General features: G+C 44.3%; 1 long non-coding RNA gene across 2 annotated transcripts; it reads left to right on the plus strand.

The window, feature by feature from the left end:
- Positions 1–7021: 7021 nt before the first annotated feature.
- Positions 7022–9540, plus strand: LOC131885057 (uncharacterized). Of its 2 annotated transcripts, XR_009373785.1 has the most exons (4): positions 7022–8227; positions 8312–8525; positions 8618–8821; positions 8985–9539. It is a non-coding gene; the product is annotated as an uncharacterized LOC131885057 (long non-coding RNA). The 2 variants fall into 2 exon arrangements; XR_009373784.1 differs by having other exon boundaries at positions 8312–8821; positions 8985–9540.
- The last annotated feature ends 2676 nt before the right edge of the window (positions 9541–12216 follow it).

Below are 12216 nucleotides of genomic sequence, written 5' to 3' on the forward strand. Positions count from 1 at the left end.
ATTCTACAACTGAGAGAACCGATCGTGAGCAAGGCCAGATTCAACTCTTTTGATCCCAAGGAAAGGCCACTCACCTTTTACCTTGGATTCCGACAATCCCCAAATTAATTGTACACTATCTTCAGATTGGGATTGATGATCACGCGCAAGGCCAGATTTGGTTCTTCTGACTTCGAAAAAAAGGCAGGATTATTGCCTGAACATTCCGAGGGTTCAACCACCAAGGGGCGAAAGTAGCCGGCAATTACCAATAATGAGACCAGTTTTTAACGTTTAACCCGATAAATAATACATGCAATGTCGATAGACTGGGACCGAAACGTCTTCACCACAAAACAAGGTCTTATGTATAATTCATTCATTTACTCCAACATACACTAAGAGAGGTGAGGTCTTACATCACGTTTACAATCTTGAACTGAATGACGTTGAAATTCTTTCAAAATCATTCATGCCAGGCGGGCAATTTAAATATTAGAGCAAATCAGGCAGTTTATGGGACTTAGCAGGGAAAAGGTGTCGAGTTTTTGTCGTCTCAATAGGTATCCTTATTGGCACGGAAAGAATATGATAGTGACACACAACACCATAACTTCCCTAAATGTATGTGGAGGAACGTGGTATGACACAATGACCTGGCACCCGGCTTCTATTTGCCCGCTGTCTTATGACGAATCGCCATGGTTTGTAATTAACCCATAGCAACGTATTCCTTCATCTTCTATAAGCATACCTACAAGGTTGCCTATTTACACCACATTTCTATAAGTCTCTTCACTAGATCAGAGTACACGTGACTCATCTAAGGTCAAGACCACCTAGGATATCAATTCAGGGTTCAAAAATCATGTCGTGATCAAGCCAAAGAGAATCCAGTTCATCATTATTTAGATGGATAGAAATAGTACATGTGTCTTAGTAAGAGGTGGTCACCGTCGACGCAGTGGAGTTCGCCGTACAAATATCGCCTGAGCCCGAAACAGATTTTGAGTACAGAAGATCTCTGTCTCAGATTGATGACCAATGGGAAGCATGCATGGCAGAGCAATGGTACTCATTATGATGACAAGTTCTCGATCAGCTCAAATTCGATCGAATTAGACGTGGGAACATTTTGTTCAAGGGCACTGATTTGGCCATGTTTTGGACCTTTTATCCCCACACAACAAAAGACGATTGGGAGAATACCTGCGCAGATTAGGTGTGAAGGAATCGCTCGGTCATAGGAATCTTTTGGCTTTCAACATATCTCACACCCAGCCTCAAGCCTATCATGGGCCATAATTAGCATCCTAGCTCGAAAAAAAAGAGAGCAATCAGCCTCATTCAGAGCCTGAAAAGCAATTTTCCAACATATCATTGATGCCAATGGCCGTTCAAGGCTTGTGTTTTGTTGCTTATCTGGTTTTGGCTTCTCATTCGCCTCAGGCTCAAGACATAAAAAAATCCGAATCGAAGCCACTGACTTCGTTGGCTCATCGAATCTTCCCTCTCGACTATGCACATACGTACGTACTGTACAGGTGTAGCGATCTATGTAGGAACGAAAAATCGGGCCCATTATGATCAGAGCGTGACTTTACAAGTGGATCAGTTTCTGCCGTCGTTGATCAGGGCCATGCCTCTAATTATGCTCATACAAGGTGAGACCGGGCTAAAGACAAGCTATTGGATGAAGGCCAGGCAGAATGTTACCATTTCATGACTAGATCGTTCTCCAGGCTCAATGATGCTCACTCACTCACTCACACACTCACTCACATTTGAATGTGTGTACGTCCGAGTCATGAAGAGGCTGAAAATCAACTCTTCTTCTTCATCTTCATCGCCACCTGGATCTGCCATTAAAGCGCTCATTGGTGCAAAGAAAAGATGCTCAACTTATTAGAGTATCACCAGAAGAAACTTCCATCAAAGAGTTGGGCAAGGGTGATGTTTTCAAATACAGATAGCGGAACTCGGGTTCGGCTTGATCCCACTGAAGAGCCTAGAGAGGCCCAAATTATAGACTTGGTCAAATTCACGAATTATGACCTTGCGTGTTTGATTAGGGTCATTACAGGGTTTGATCAATGAGGACGACAATGCAGAATGATTTAAAGGGTACGAAAAAGTGCCAACTCAGTCGTCATCGCTCGTTCATCCGACGAAGCATTATTTTCCGATATCAATGATCTAAACCCGTGGAAGAAGTGCAATGAATGCATGGACCCGACATTTTTTGACCCTCCAAAACATTGGGGACTATTCCAAAGCAACTGGGTGGAAGGTAACGGACTGGGTCCGCGAGATATCCTGACAGAGGCCATAAGTCTTGCTTGAGCGATCTCTCAAGATCAAGAAGGTCAATATATTTTATTGCCTGGCTTTGCATTAAATGGAGTGTGGGTGTACAGTACATAGTTGGATGAGACAGAGTATGTGTCTCAGATTGTCACGGAGCCTGGTTTTTACTCGCGTGAAGATGGAGGTTATTCATTGACCCTCTCACGATCACGATACATTCACGGTTAGTGAGGCTCCCTTTGGTTTTTGCCCAAATCAACATATAAAGGGTGAATAGAGAGCAAATTTGGTCGTCCTCCACGACCAGAACACTATCGCACTCACTGACTGGCGTCTTCCAAATTTGTCGTGATCAACTGGCATCCATTAATCGGTCAGGGCCATGATCATAAGGCCTCCCCCCAAAAGATACCTCCTCCAGACCATTAATCCTGGCGGGGGAGATCCACTTGGAAGTTTTAATAAAAGGCAAAAAAGCCATCATTCAACTCACCTTCCAGCTTGGAAACTGATTGTTTACTAGGGCAAAGCCCACTTGGACAACCACCGCTCCTCAAGCTTGGCTTGAAGATGATATCATGCCTGATTGGACAACATCGCGGCTTTCCTCAAACGAGGCCTGAATCGAGATCGATGCGAGAGAGGGGTCTCAAAATTTGCCTCTTTTGAATTGACGTCTTGGACATTTTCTCCAACAAACCGTGCGAGGTCGGCTTTTCATTCAATTTGGGCTCGGGTAATAATCATATTGGCCCATCAGTCCGCCTCAAACCAGCCGTGATTTTGCTTTGGTCATAAAAGCAAGCCTCTACTAAACACTCACGAAACGCGAATGCCTGGCTGCCCTGCTGCCTTGCTGCCTTGCCAACGTTCAAGCGAGTTCAACGGATCTGCCTTAAGCATCTGGAAACAAAAAGTGCAGAGAAAAATGTGATAAGTAGCTTAGGTAAATCACCTTTCATCTTAACCTCGGCGGATTCCAAGTAACTCAATCCGTTCACTGGATTCATTGACATGCCGGATTATCTCTGGCCAATAGTCGCCTTCGAAACATTGAGGCAACACAATCATTTTGGCCAGAATCCGGGTTGCTCAAAGGATTGAGTTGTGTCTGGAGGACGAGGCCTGGTTCGCCGCATCCTGTCTGTTCCTTAGGATTCTGGCTCCGCGATTTGGCTTTGGCCAGACGATGGTGATGCAAAAAAGTGAAACGTGGTCCATACATTTTCCTCGATTTATCTGATCTTGTCCCATTTGTTAATTTTCTTTGGTGATGGTGCACCTGCTCTCTCTTTCTCTTTTTTTTACGGGCAAACTGGCTCATGAGCTTCACTTGCCGTATTTGCACTCTAAACCCAAGTAGTGAACCATATTTCATAATCATTGGTTAAGTCTGGAAAATGAACTCGATTGTTCTGGAGAGAAGAATTGGGCAGATTTCCGGTGGAAATTCGAGTCGTCGAGCCTTTATCAACGGATGATTCTAAGCACTTTGATTAAAAGTGTGGAAATACAAGTGCCAAGTGCAAATGCTTGGGCTGATGCTCGTGTCATGTACCAAAATGCCAATCAGGAATTGGTTCTGGTCCTCAGTTTTGCAAACGATCAGAGCCCCTCAATAACTGTTCATGGTTCCTAAATAAGCCTATTGAAGCTTCCTGACTTCCATTCCAACCACCATTAGACAGAGCTGGGGGGATTCTACAAGCAAAAGTGTGAATAATGGCCAAAAGAGCCATGCCACACGAACGAGGGAGAAAGATAGACCGTTTCTGCTTCTGCTACTGCTGCTGTTGCTGATGCTGCTTCTCCTCCTCCTACTGAAGCTTGTGATGTTGATGATGATGATGATGATGCCGAGAGATAGCAAACACCTGGAAGATGCCACACCGAGTTGGTTTGGCAGCTATTCATGGACTCATCTGATCCAGTCTTCCGATAGCACGAAAAAAAAGAGATTCCAAGCCGTGATTCGATTCAACTCTAGCCAAGAACCGGACTCACTCGTCGTCGAGGGTAAACTTGAGCTTTGTAATTACTTTCTCAGGAAGTCTAATGACGGGAATCATTCACTTAATCGCTGTATTCATACTTGCCTTGACACCTTACAAATATCGTCTTCGGACCCAGACAAATGGCCACCGGATATTTTTTGGGAAGCACAATCCATTCGAGGAGGCGGAATCTGCCACTTTTGCCATGAGACTTGTTTCCTGGCCAAATCACTTGGGCGTGGCCTAGCTTCCGATACTCGAGGAAGCGACAAAACCTGAAAGCGAGCAAATGGTTCCATAGTATACTGACTGAGACCTTAAAAACATCAATCGCCACCATGCCAAAGCTAAAACCAATAAGGCAAACTCAAACCAAATCCTCATAAAGAATTAGTAACTAATACCTGGTGGGCCCTGATCAAGACGGGACGTAGTATCCTGGTTTTGAACAGGAAAGACACTTCCTGTCTCGAGTCCACTTGACGCGTGGAAGGGCAAATGAGTCGATTGTAGTGAACTCATCATCCCTTCCTCCCCTGCACTTTCCGAATCAGGGAGAGAACCACACAACATGGAAATGATCCTCTCTTTCCCTTCATCATGGCCAAAGGAGAGTGGACCCTCGATACTGTGTCGAAGACCAGTTATTTCCTCTCGTCAGCTCAGCTATAAATAATACCAAAATTGGGACAGGTGACTCCTGAGTAGTTGATTGAGTTTTGGAGCTTTGGTGTTTGATTTTGAACGCCGCTTGAACGAACCACGTTTCCTCTTTTTTTTGCCACGCTTGAGGGTCCTTAAAAAGCCTTGTTTATGACGCTCTGCCAATATTGTTCGGTCTTGTTAACGTGACCGCAGATTGCTTCGAGGGTTATCATGTTAATAACAATGATAATAATAATAGTAAAGCCCTCTTGAACGCAGCTAAGGTCGGCATAATGGTTCAGCAGCACCCTCTTCTCTGTTAGATTTGACTTGTCTTTTGAGAGAGATTTTCGCGCGATCTTCTACCGAATGGAAATAAGTGGTCGCTGTCCAAGTGGTCGGTGTTCTTGGTGAGTTCGTGATCTTGGGTAGCCCGTAAATCCAAATAGGTTTTTGAGTGAGGTGCCAGTGAGTGAGTGAGCAAGCGAGAAGGGACTTAGGTCTGATTTCAATCATTGATAACCAATTTGATGATGACCTTCTTTGGAAGTGAGCTCATCTCTTGTGCATTCAGATTCTGAAATGTGATATCGCACTTTTCAATCCGGACCAGCTGCCTTTATTTGTGTGGTCATCGGGCGATACTTCTTTTTAAAATCCCGATCATTGATATCCCATCAAGATCACTGTAAAAATTCATCTCGGGGTACATATTCCATATCAACTCCTGCAGTCTTTATGCTAGCATGAATTCAGAAGCAACTTGTTCAAAAGTGCCTCGACATTACTAATCGCATTTCAACCTTAAACCATGATGCCCTTATGACAAGGACACATAAAAGCATTCTCGGGGCCTTCACTCAAACAACCCCACAGCTTTGAATCATTTCTTTCTCCCAGTCGATTTTGCCAGTGATGATCAGCCTTTCAATGGAGTCAACGAGATGTAAATTGTGCCTGAAATTCTTGATTACTTCGGACTGGATTTGGTGTGGAAGACATTTCGTATCCTGACAAGGGTTCTTAATCAAAGCCAAAGGCTTGGGCATTGTAGTCAACCAATTTTGTCTCGAGCCCAAGATTTAAAGGTCTTTCGTAGTCTCTCAGGTGATTCTTCGGATTGCCTCCATTTGTAGGAAACCCCTGTGATGTCAAGGTGCACGCATGTAAAGCATTTTCAGATATCAAACCTGCTTACTCATGCTCGACATCATGATGTCCTAGCAAGCCGAACTCATGTCCGTTCGGCTTTTTTCAGATCAATTCTTGTCCTCTCAAAAGAGCCAACAATCTCCACCTGGCGATGCTGTTGTTGTTGTTGTTGTTGTTGTTGTTGTTGTTGTCGGGGTGTTGGTGGTGGTTGATGTCGTTGTTGATGTCCATCCTTGGCGTTGAAGCTCGCGTCACCCTAACAGTCGGGAATTCATGCAAACAATCCAAGACCCGGGCGCACATCAAGTTTCAGTTTACAACAAATACAACTTGCTTGAATTCATGTCCATGGGCCGAGTTTACCACTATTGTTACATCCTCCGAGACATCTGCCCTGTCTTTGAGGCACAAAAGCCGACCAAGAAAACCTGGCAAGCAATCCGGATCAAGACCGAGATCCTCGTGGAAGGAGGGACCCGGATTGACCGACAGTGTGACCTGATTGATCAAGATCAGTTCATTCAAGAGTATTTGGGTGGAAATGTGCGCCAGAGCTTGCCAAAAGTCCTTGTAAGAGGAACCGGTGACACGTTTTCAGAATGGAAAAAGCCATGAATGAACTCAAAGAATGGGAGGAGAGGGCTTTTAAAGCCGGAGAAGTCGCCCTGACAACCGACAAGAAGCTACTGCAATTCACTCAAAGGTCGACTCTGAAGCCCTCAAAGAGCTTGAAACGTCCCTGTGGAGACGGGCATATGAAGATGTTGACTGCATCTCGTTTGAGCAAACAGTAAATAAAATGAAGCGCCAAGTCGAGACCTTAGACTGGTTTGAACGATTTTGAATAAATGAACATGACACTCATTTGCTTTTTGGTCACGTGGTAAAGCTGGACGCGAAATCAGAATGTGAATGAATAATGCCGTTGAAATTTTGGTGGCATGCAATTTTGTTCAGATTGCTCAGAGCTTGTCCGTTCTTCCATTGGAGTTTAGAGCTTATCTCCGCAAATGCAGTTTGTTATCAGTGTGTTCACTAAACCAGGAAATTCATACAAAGAAAGACGTGAACACCTTGTAATAACTGAAGCGAATATTTGGGGAGACTTTGTGGGGTGATTGAGGCTTTGGAAACAGATTGGCTTGAGGTTCGTTCTACGGTATATTTGTGGTTATTGACTCTTCCAAATTGTAGCACATTGGATTGAGGCCAGAACTTGTCGTTTGGTCGTTGCTTTGCGACATGTACTTTGGACCCCAAGTGGATCAATATTTAGCAAAATCCCAAAGCTCTATTGTTGTCATCTATCCATCCCTCTCATTTCAAATTGTCGCCGTGGAGTTTCCAGGTCGTCTTAACCTCGCTCGATTCAAGGGCTCCAGATAAAAAAGATGATTGAATGGCCAAAGGTAACAAATATCCCGGGGCCAAGTCGGCAAAAAGGTCCAACGATCGAAAACTAATTCGATTTAATTCGCCTACACGAGCAAGTCAATTCGTCGGCTACTTGGGGAGCGATTGTTTACGCTCCACAGTACCTCATAATTGCCAACGTCTCATCAGAGATATGAGCTCTGTCTATCGCATATCCACCCATCCACCTATACCGAGATCATCATTGCATTCTCAATCACTCTCGTACTTGGAAAAGCTCCCGAGCTTCCATTGAATTGTGATTGTGTGCTACATACATGGAGGGATGTGGACGTCTTCTTGGGCATTGAACACCCGTTCTGTCCAGTCACGAATCGTACACGAACGAGGAGGCCTTTTGTTGATCCAAATTCTGAAGACAGGCAGGAAATAAGAGCAATTTGCCGATTGGAAATGCTCGTTGGCTCTGTGTGAAGAAACCGGTCTGGTCTTTTGGTGGTTTGTCAATGTTTATGGGTAACCGGGAGAGCGACAATTTTATGACTTGAACTTTCAGTTGACTGACTGGCTTGCTTGACTGGCTTGGCCGGCATTTTGGATTCCGGGATGGTTGCAACTGAATCTCGTGAGCATCTCTCTCATGATCGAATACATTTTTCATGGAACCATATCATGTGACAATTTTCACGTCGAGTGTCTTAAGACGAGGAAAAAATGGTCATGAGAAGCGTAATTTTTCCCTCTCTTGATTTTTCCTTTCACCTCAGCGGGCACTGGTAAAAAATACGCTCACGTGTATTTGGTCACCCTTGTGCTCGAAAAATTCACGCTTCTTTTCCTTTTTCCAACTCGACGTTTAGTAGTTGTCCCTGCTAAATAGCTTTTGAAGTAGTTGGCCTTGCCGCTTGTGGCCCACGAGCTCCAGAACGATCAAGGCCAGAACCAAAGGTCTTTGAGAGTGCACGATTTTTCCAGTGCCTGGACGGGTTGATGTTGCAACGCGCTTTCTGGAGACAATTAATCCCAAATGATCATTTCCAGGAGACGTTCGGGGATTTTTTCGAAAATATTTTTGTAATGCTTCCCTGTAATTGCCAGAAAATTAAATGCCTTTGAGGCGAATAAATTAGAATCATGATCGCATTAAAACAATTCATTACAGGCAGGTTCGTGAGGAAGGGCGGCTTGATTGCGCGAGAGAGAAAAAAAATCCCGGAGAGTTGCGTCTTCACTTTTGTCACCCTGAACAGCTCTGTTTCTTCTTCTGGGATTTAGCGGATTTAGCGCACTCTTGCCTACTGGGAAGACGTACGAATGTTAGTTTCAGATGGGTTTTCCATCAACATTCTCCTGTGGAATCCTATTAAAAGGTATGTGAGGAATATGGGTCCCCTAAAGAAACAAGGGAAGTGCGAGATCAGGCGGATTTTGCCACTCTCAGTTCAATCAGGGCCCTAGCGTGAAAGAGTCCGGAGAGTGTGTACAGACCAAGCGGCTGGACAAGAAACCCTTGCTCTTAATCTTCCATTCCAGAGCCCTGAGTCGAACAACAATGACAGTCTAGCACGGTGCAGTGATGGAAGGTGATTTGACAGAAAAGAATTCTATTAATTTAATGGGTTTAGCAGAACAAATTCCCAGAAAATAAATCGAATTTCTTCCAACCAAGCCCGCACTTGCCCGGGTATCGAACACCGTCAGGTCTCACATGATCGACTCAGCGAATTACCCAACCGATGCCAATGTAGTGGAGAAGGTAGACGGAACAATTGAAATGCTTACTTAGAGTACTTCAAGACTGCAGACACAGTGTACCTGGATATCGAACTGGAATGGTCCCAACCGCAGAGCATTTCAATGTCCTTCGTCATCCTCGAATGTAGGGCATGTCAAGTTGGCGAATGCTCCTCTACGTCTCGATTTGTGCCTTCAATTGTTTGAGGAACAGAAAACGCGGACACACAATATGAATGAACGATCGCTTTGAATATGGATCAAGGCAAAAGAGAGAGTAATATTCATGAATCCGTTTGTTAATAACCACAAGAGAGTTCAAACAGGGATCACCTTAAACACGTTACAAACACTCTATGGGCATTCTTAAAGAAAATGTAAATGAAATATTTTCATTACGGCATGTCTCAAGATACCAACTCCAAAGGCCCATACAAGAAGAAAAGTATAGAAATAATTGCTAGGACTTGTTTTAGATCTCCATCGCTTGCCAATTGGAGTGCATGGTGTATTTGGAAAAAGAATAATTATGTAACAATTAATGATGGCAAAAAATACGTGACGTGATTCAAATATGCCTTAGTTTGAATAATTCGAGAGATACGCCAAACCACCGCCTACGAAAAATTTGATTAATGATGTCTCCATAGGGGATTATGTCCAGCAAATGTTAAAGACAATTTGGAGCTCTCTATCCAATTTTTTTTTTTGCCCTAGCCATGCCAAACCCATTCGATCGAAATCAATTGTGCTTTCTCAGGTTTGCAAAAAAACTGGTTTTAATGGAGAAGAGCATGAAAAATGAACCACTCATCGGGTGTAAAATTATCTTGCCTCGCGAATGAGAAGGTATGGCTCTGCTCTCCAGCACGTGAAACGTGACCCAAAGATCCTAAATTGACGTCAGAAATATGAAAGCAGAAATATCTAGTGAGTCTTTGTATTGCCAATACTAGAGTTATGCCTTTCACTCGTCACGCCATAAGTGAGGTCACTTTCCAGACAATTCTCATAATTGCCCATTCCTTCAAGTTTAGAATGGTTCGAGCTTACTCTAGTAATTTCTTTAATCAAGTCAAGTAATTGGCATTTTAGAACCTTGAAGTAGGTGTGTGATGACATGGCCACATCAGACGCTTCAAAAGTGGTGGTATTTGACAAAGTAAACAGGGTTGTAAGATTATTGCGGTAAGACGTACGTACTTTATCGCTGTTTTGTGCGTGATATACCGGATGACAGCAGCTGGTGTAGAGCGTACGTTATGAAGGCATTAAAAATTTAGAAATTGTATGCTCACCAAAACCATCGAAATGGTTGGCTAATTGTTAGCTGTATAGTGTATACTTACCCACCAATGGCAGAAACTGGATACCTACAATAAAACGTATGTCTAATCATAACAAAACCAGATGGGACAGAGCATTTTGAATCAACCAGCAAGTGTCCCCGCAATAATAAAGATGAAAGTAAACAAGGCATTAGTTGTCGAGTAAGTTTGAGAATGTGTAAAAAGAGGTAGGGGGACTCTTTGAACCGGGTGGGCTTGTTGTCTAACAAAGCTACCCATTTCCCTTGCATTTTTTGGCCTCACCGGTGCATTTTCAAAGGGGGTTTTATATTCTGGCATTGGGTTGGTTCACTTCGTTCAGTAGTCGTGGAGGCATTGATTGTGACTTTCTGAAGCTGGCTCCGAAACAGTAGAAAAAGACCTGTCACACATGGAGACTTGATCACTGTAATTTTCAATTCTGTGTCAGAGCCGAGGTTTTTCTGATGTCAGTGGACGAATGGCTACCATTCCAACCTTCGGCGTTGCATTATTCTCCGCCATCGTCACTCCACAGACCACATGGATTCGAGATTCAATTATTACCTTGAAAAATGAGGAAAAATCGCTTGAATTGTGAAACGAAGGCCCGGCTCTGGCTTCATACTTATACTGTTTTTTGCTTCGCCCAAGACCAACGGAAAGTGTGAATATCAACCGTGTGTCGGCTACCTCTAGGGGCTCTGTTATTGAAGAGGTCAAACCCACTCGTCAGGGTCGCTTTGAACAATCCAACAGTCTTGATCAAGATTGCCAGGGCAAGAAACCCCAAGTCATTCCAGCAGTCCTGTTCTAGAGCCCCCAATGGGCGGATGAACTGTCACTTTTCAACGTACTCATTTATATCAGGACTCTTCTCCAACTAACCACCAGGCCAATATCGTTGGAGATCTCTCACAATCCGAGCCGTCGCTCCACAGGGTGCCGGGTTGTTTTTTCTTCTTCGGCAACACGGGCCTTCTGAAGACGGGAACATGGTGGGTCATTATTCTTTTCAGGGACGACGGAGGATGATTTCCGAATCCATTCTCATCGCCAGCTTTCTAAGCACTTGGATGGATTTTAGACTCTGAAGACGTCTTTCAAGCCTGAGAATCAATCAACCGTGATGACCTCTGCATTGCTCTCTTGGGTCCGAAATATTTAGGAGATCTGTCATACGGATATTTCTGCCCGACAACCAAGCAACCCTCTTTTGGATTTGTGGGTCAATATGGCAGGACGGGGTGGCATGGCCCCGAGTCTACAGGAAGTGAGATTACTTAATCTATGTGTATTCCAGGGGGAGATGGTTGTAGCGCAGTTGATTAACGCGCGACCGAGCTATGCTCATCGCCAGCTTTCTAAGCACTTGGATGGATTTTAGACTCTGAAGACGTCTTTCAAGCCTGAGAATCAATCAACCGTGATGACCTCTGCATTGCTCTCTTGGGTCCGAAATATTTAGGAGATCTGTCATACGGATATTTCTGCCCGACAACCAAGCAACCCTCTTTTGGATTTGTGGGTCAATATGGCAGGACGGGGTGGCATGGCCCCGAGTCTACAGGAAGTGAGATTACTTAATCTATGTGTATTCCAGGGGGAGATGGTTGTAGCGCAGTTGATTAACGCGCGACCGAGCTATGCTCGGGTTCATAGGTTCGATCCTAGGTCTCCCCTCCCCCCTACAGTGGATCATCGCCTCGAATGGCGGACCCTGA

The sequence above is a fragment of the Tigriopus californicus genome, chromosome 8 (assembly GCF_007210705.1).
Source record: "Tigriopus californicus strain San Diego chromosome 8, Tcal_SD_v2.1, whole genome shotgun sequence".
NCBI classification, from domain to species: Eukaryota; Metazoa; Arthropoda; class Copepoda; order Harpacticoida; family Harpacticidae; genus Tigriopus; species Tigriopus californicus.